This window comes from Electrona antarctica (genome assembly GCF_951216825.1).
Source record: "Electrona antarctica genome assembly, chromosome: 4".
Lineage (NCBI taxonomy): Eukaryota > Metazoa > Chordata > Actinopteri > Myctophiformes > Myctophidae > Electrona > Electrona antarctica.
The window spans coordinates 10987901-10994807 of NC_136809.1; the positions used below are offsets into that span (position 1 = coordinate 10987901).

The 6907-nt window shown below is 40.1% G+C and overlaps 1 long non-coding RNA gene across 2 annotated transcripts in view; it reads left to right on the forward strand.

The window, feature by feature from the left end:
• The window catches only part of LOC306922429, a 154345-nt gene extending 147795 nt beyond the window's left edge, over positions 1-6550 (forward strand). The window contains exons 2-3 of one of the 2 annotated variants that reach the window (XR_013789923.1): positions 4784-4950; positions 5303-6550. This is a non-coding gene — a long non-coding RNA (uncharacterized lncRNA). Of the gene's footprint in view, positions 1-4768; positions 4951-5302 lie in introns of those variants that run through there. The other variant, XR_013789924.1, reaches the window with a different exon arrangement.
• The last annotated feature ends 357 nt before the right edge of the window (positions 6551-6907 follow it).

A 6907-nucleotide genomic window follows, 5' to 3' on the forward strand; every position in this document is an offset into this window, starting at 1 on the left:
AAGAGGGGGGGGGGCCTGCAGACAGTGGGGTGACTGTGGCTCAGGAGGTAGAGCAGGTCGTCCAATGATCCATGGGTCGGCGGTTCGAATCCCGGCTCCTCCTGTCTACATGTCGAAGTGTCCTTGGGCAAGACACTGAACCCCACATTGCTCCTGATGTGCTGGTTGGTACCTTGCATGGCTTCTGCCGCAATCGGTGTATGAATGGTGAATGTAATGCACAATCTATGTAAAGCGCCTTAGATAAAGGCGCTATATAAATGCACCATTTACCATTTACCATTTGTTCTCTGACCTGTAGCCTCGTGGACCGCAGGGCAGGCCTTTTGTTATAGTGTCCATGTGACACAACAGATGTTTGATTCATGATAAACTGTGTTATTAATTCAGAGCACATTTACAGTATAACACCTATCACCCTCTTTAATCCATGTACTGTATGTTGGATTTCATTTCATAAATAACCTTCTGCTATAAAGGACAGTAAAAGACACAAGTAAAGGACATAAAGAGACATTTATTGACATTCAGTTCAAATTCTGGACAGATTCATGGTCAGCATTAAATTGGCATTTCTTTCCCCTTAAATGTATAAAAAAACAAATGAATGTATGCTTTGGAAAATGGACATAATAATATAGTCAAGTATACCTGATTTTAACATGCAGGTACATCATTATCAGACCATTCAACATCTTGTAATGACTGCCAGGTTTTGTAGCATTACTTTAGTAAAAATTATAATATTGGTCCTTAAATGCTACTACAAAAATATATTATTATTTTGCCGCACATTTGTAAAAAGTATTGGCCCTTAAAGGTTTTACAAAAATATATTATTACATTTGTAATCAAATATTAAAAATAAAATGTGTTTTATTATTCTGTTTTATTATTCTGATCAATACATCACACTGCTGCTCAAATCAATGAAGCACTTTAACCCTCATGGAGAGACATGTATATGGAAAGTGTAAAGTTTTTAATCAAATGAAAACAGGGTTTAACCCATGAAGACCTGAGGGGACGATTCCACAAGTTTCCTTCTAAATCAGTAGTTCTCAAAGTGTTTGGTGCCCAAGGACCACCAAAATGATGATGTATTTGTCCGTGGACCCCTCACCTGAAAATGTTTTGTGCCAGGGACCCCCCATAAGAGAAGATTTGCGTAAAGAAAATAATCTAAATTATTCAAAAACACTTTCAATATTTTTTCAAAAAATAGCAGATCTACAAGCTCACAGCGTGGCACGAAGTGACGCGCTGTGAGCTTGTAGATCTGCTATTTCTCCAATAGCCAAATCTAATATGACACAACAGATGCGTTCCCGGTTTGGATGGCTTTAAAGGTTAATTAAATGAGAACATTTACTCCAGGCTTTAAGAGGTTAATTAATCAGCGTGTGTGAGGTGTTCCTCAGAGGTTAACAGCTGTCCTACAAATTATTAACCTTCATATTTCTTGAAGCAGATTTGGTAGGAGGGGTCTGGAGTTGGAGCAGGGGGCTGAGAGTTCACCGGGTTCAGCCAGGGGACCATCTCAGGAACGTCCCAGAACATAGCAGGACGTCCCATGCTGCCACCACTATGGAACTGGACACCATAGACGAACCAGTCTCCAATGCCGGAGCGGTTGCACAAAGACCTGCCCGGCAGCAGCACTGTTTTATGACATGTATTTGTGCCGCGCGTGTTTGTTTGATTGATTGATTGATTGTATTGATTCAATTGTGTATAAGTATTTTTGTTGACAAAGTTGTAAATGATCGAGTCAACAGTATGTATATATCCATAACATAAGCAAGAATTACGCTACAATACAGTAGACAGTAGTTCTGTCTTTCAATCATTTTATTATTATTATTATCACAATTACATTACCTGATTATCTTTCTTCTTAATTAAATACACACTATAGTTTAAGATAGTTTAAACTCTATACCGTCATATGCCTATACATCTGTCGCGCGAATTATCAAAACATTAGAAAGTAGCTGGCGTATCAGATTGTGAAAATATAATAATAATAATAATAATAATAATAATAATAATAATAATAATAATAACAACTTCAACAAAGAAAACGTATAAATACAAATACAAATACATTGCATTAAACAGTGCTGCCGGGCGGGTCTCTGTGCAACCGTTCCATGATTTAACGTTCTCAAAGAGAGACGGAACTGAAATGACGATATATATATTTAGAAATATAAGAACTATTTAATTCACAGTGAACAAACATCTGAGTTTTCTCATTCATTTAAATAACCGCTCAGAGGACACCAACGTCTAATTAATTCCTATACAAGGTGACTGCTAGAAACATAAATCAACTATACCAATAATAGCCAACAGCATAAGTAAACTAACTAAACATAAAGATCCTAAGATCGCTGTCTGCTTTGCCACGCAGCGCGCTCCTTCTGCGGGCAAACATATTGGCACCTACTGGCACCATGCACGCGACGCGCTCCGATCCGATAACACACTTTACTATTTGTCTCAGACATGCCAAATAAAACATTCTGTCTTAAATTGCTGCTTGATAATTCCATGACACATTTTAAATTTATTCCACATAGCTGAACTTTTCCACGAGATTAATTCACTCGGACAATTCTCTACGTGCTAATAAAATACAACTACAGTAAAAATAAATATATTCCGTATGTATACACACTGTCAAATGGAAGACAATTAGTGAAATGCTGAATGCACTTTTCCGTTATGTCTTAAAGTTGACCTTAACACCAATGTGTCCTGGCAGCAAATTGCCGGCTGCAACTTTTCCGTTTTTCAACTACATACTACACAACAACTTCAACAAGACACACTGGTTGAATCCGAATGCGTTTAGCCAACACCTGCAGTCCCACAACAACACAGTATAATAAACCAGCCTATAAGATATCAATGTCGTTACTTATATATTTCAGATTAAAACTCACATTTGTGGAGTCAAGACGCTCCGCGTGCAGGTCTTTCAATATCTCCGCAACTTAATTCCCAGTTTCCTCCTTCAGATCAGACTGAACTGTGATGACTGACTATGATTCTCCATGTGGGCTGGTCAGTGGTCAACCTGTGCTGTTGAACACACCCCCCCCCCCCCCCCTCTCTCTCTCTCTCTCTCTCTCTCTCTCTCTCTCTCTCTCTCTCTCCGTGCGTGTGCGTGCGTGCGTGCATGTGACAATGAAAGCTATATCAACTTCCTCAAAACGTGATTGAAGTCATTCTGCATCACGTGACTCCACTGTGACTCAACAGAACACAAACAGGCTTCATTGCTTCAAAGTAGCCGTATGTTCTCTCTTGCCGAAACAAGCCCTTTACATTGAACTGGCTCCATGACGTTCCATCCACATGTATCGTTGTATCTCTGGTGAAGTTAAACAGTGTCTTTAATGTGTCACTGAATCATCTATCCTGAAGATGAAAACACCAGCCTGCCAAAGGCCAAATGTTGTACATGATTTATGCATAAATAAATAGCATTGCATTAAAAAAAACAACATAGTGGGTGTACATCATTACAGTTTACACGCTATTCACACGTAGGCCTACACACACACACACACACACACACACACCCACACACACACACACACACACACACACACACACACACACACACACACACACACACACACACACACACAAAATACACCGGATATAACACAGTTGCTAATTTTCATCCGCATTCCTCACAAGAAACACAAAACGGAAAACAGACAGGCAAACAGTGGAATACATTTACATAGCATTACATAGGGAACAGCAGCATAAAAAAGAAATAATGATGAATGGTTGCAGCTTTGGTTTTCAAGCAACCATGTAGCACAATCCCTTATACGCAGAGGAAGGCCATTCCATGCTACACATCCCCCCCCCCCCCCCCCCCCCCCCCACACACACACACACACACACACACACACACACACACACACACTATAGACAGAGTTCAGCACCATGGACAGCGCCGCCTCCTATAGGCTCATAATATGGGCTCTGCCTCCTCCGACTGACGTTGACAGGGCAGGTCAGGTTGTGGCCTAAGTTCAACGCTCAGTCTAGTAGGTGGCGGTAATGCACCATTTAGGTTTGCCAAACGCCATAAAACCCGAAAGAAGAAGTGACAAAGGAAGAAGAAGAAACACTTCCGGTTCGAGCTGTCATGGCAGCGTCCTTGAATAAACGTTTCTGTGGTCGATAAATTCATAGACATATATACATAGACGCCCCTTCCGGCTCTGAGGCGTGTGTCAAAATTGAAGGCACTATTTTCCCGACATTCCTTGCGAAGAATAGCGGAAGCAAAGCGGAAGCTTGTCAAGCTTCCGCGTGCGTAACATAAGTCCCGGAAAAGACGCGCTGTGATTGGCCAGTAGTCACTTGAGTGACAGCGAGAGACATGGAGGATTCACATGAGTGACGTCACTCGGGCAGCGACGCAGTCGCCTTCAGCAAATGCCTTCAGCACTTCTAAATAAGAAAGCTGCGGAGAACTGTTGCTTTGTGTTCACTCTTTTAATGTTTTCTGTTAGTAATCTAATCCCCCCTGGCTCTGATGTTGTATTGTTAATAACTTTGTTGTTTGTGTTTGTTTGTCTTGTTTTGTAATGTATATTGTCATGACTGTTATAAAGATTTGTTAAAAAAAAAAAAAAGCCTTCAGCACTGCACTTCCGCCTTCATTGGGATACACGTCGCTCCAATGAACTGCAGCGGCAAATGAGGCGTCTATGTATATATGTCTATGGATAAATTCCTTTAATCGCAGTTTATACAAGCAATTTAACTATATCATCACCACCATCATGACGATCCGAGATTATGTGAAATGGAATTCCAGAGTGTCCATCGTGTACGCTATGGGTGTATGGACTACGTTAGGCTCTTTGGCATATATGAAATACACAGGTCAATTTGATGCAATCCCAATCCCAGGTAATTTATTTTTGTCCTCGTTACTTTGTTCATGCATTATTATTATATTGTCCCGAAACGTGGAGTAGATCCTTGCAACCGTTGGTGGAAGAGGTATTCAGATTTTGACTTAAATGTAGCAATACCCATGCATACTCCACAAGTATTATTATTTTTTCAAGAAAACTCGTATTTTACAGAGTACAAGTAGCAATTAAAATATACAACACCAGGCCTATAATAAAGTAAAATAAAGTTAATCCAATGGTTAAACGTTTACCACAACGGTCAAAATACTTCCACTACTGCTTGCTTGTAACTGTTACTGTCGCTGATTCGCTGAATCATTATTCTTGTTACTCCTCCACTTTAGAAAAGAAAGAAGAGGAGGAGGAACCTGTGAATGATCCAAACGTGTTTGTATATGAGACTGCACACTCAAAGACTATCGTCACCTACAAGGAAGGCTTTGTTCCTTACACAACACGCATATACAACTTCATCAGGTCCTTCAGCGCAGGAGAACCTGGGACAGGACACGACAAATAGCCCATGCTATTCTGGATGAGAATGGACATCACCTGGAATGACATGTTTCCATCACAAGTCCTTATTTGAAGTATAATTTTCATGTCAAGGACTCACCAAATTCATTAGCCCCAGTTGTTCCCTCAGCACTACGCTCATCTCGGGGCTACAGAATGAGCGTAGGGAGAGGGCACATATTGGACTACAAATTCATAGGTATTTTGGCCATTGGCCACGGACCCCCATGTGAAAACAAGATTTGTGTTGTTAAACATGATTCAAAAGTTCTCACAATTTGTCAAGATTTGAAAATAGTGGATCTACAAGTTCACAATGAGGGCGAGGTTGTTGATCGCCTTTTTTCGAATTATCCAAAGTACAAATTAGGGTTAAAGTGGTTAAACTGGCTACTTAAACTGATTTTTATGCCATTATTATTAACTGATTTAACTGGCAGACTCCCCAGACCCCTCTTTGAGAACCACTAATGGCCTGGCCAGTGCACAAGTGATCTTTGCTGATTTACTGCGAATAAGCTGTTTGGAAGAGGAAGAGGATAACGTGTTAAAGTGTACTGTACCTTGAATAAAAACGATCCACGTGACATACAGATAACAATGAAGATACAGTTAAACGTTTGGTGTGTGTGTGTGTGTGTGTGACAGTGTGTGTATAGAGGAAATTGCACTGGGAACAGATATTGGCATTCCGACGCACCCCCTCTATGAAGCCCCCCTTCCCCCATTTCGAACACCTGCCAGTCCGAAAAGAGTAACCGTCGAAATGGCACTACCTAACTGCCAAGCATTGGATTAGTTGTGTAGATGACTATGTAAATGTATGCTTATGAGTGTGACTTGAATGCACATTTATTGTAGATGTGCGCAAGTGCAATATTGTGACGCAAGGGAAGAATTCATAATGTGTACATCGTATGTGTGATACACCTATTATGTTCAAAGACTAAAGAAGGCAAATTCAATGGTCTATCTGTCTGAACCATGTTTAATGTACAACATTACAGTCCACGAACCCATACAATACTGAAATGGCCTTTATGCTTGACTTGAAAATAAACATGGTTTTATGTGGTCACTGTGAATGTGTGTCCTTGCTATAAAACATGCACAACATTGCAAGTACATTTTTACATTGTCCCTTTGCCATCAAAGCATTGTAAGAATGCAATGCACCACCATTGTATTGTATGCTGAGGACAACATTTTTTTCTGATGACGTGAGATTCTGATGTTTACATTGATTGCTTGGTAACAAAACTCCTTGGTTATGGTTTCACACCTGGCACTATCACTTCATGTATATATGAACATGAATACAGTCCATTTCAATTGCACTATCACTATCACCTCATGTATACAGTATGTAATATATATGACTGAGTATATTCTATTATCAACACATTTAATATTTAATATGGTCTGCTGTTAAG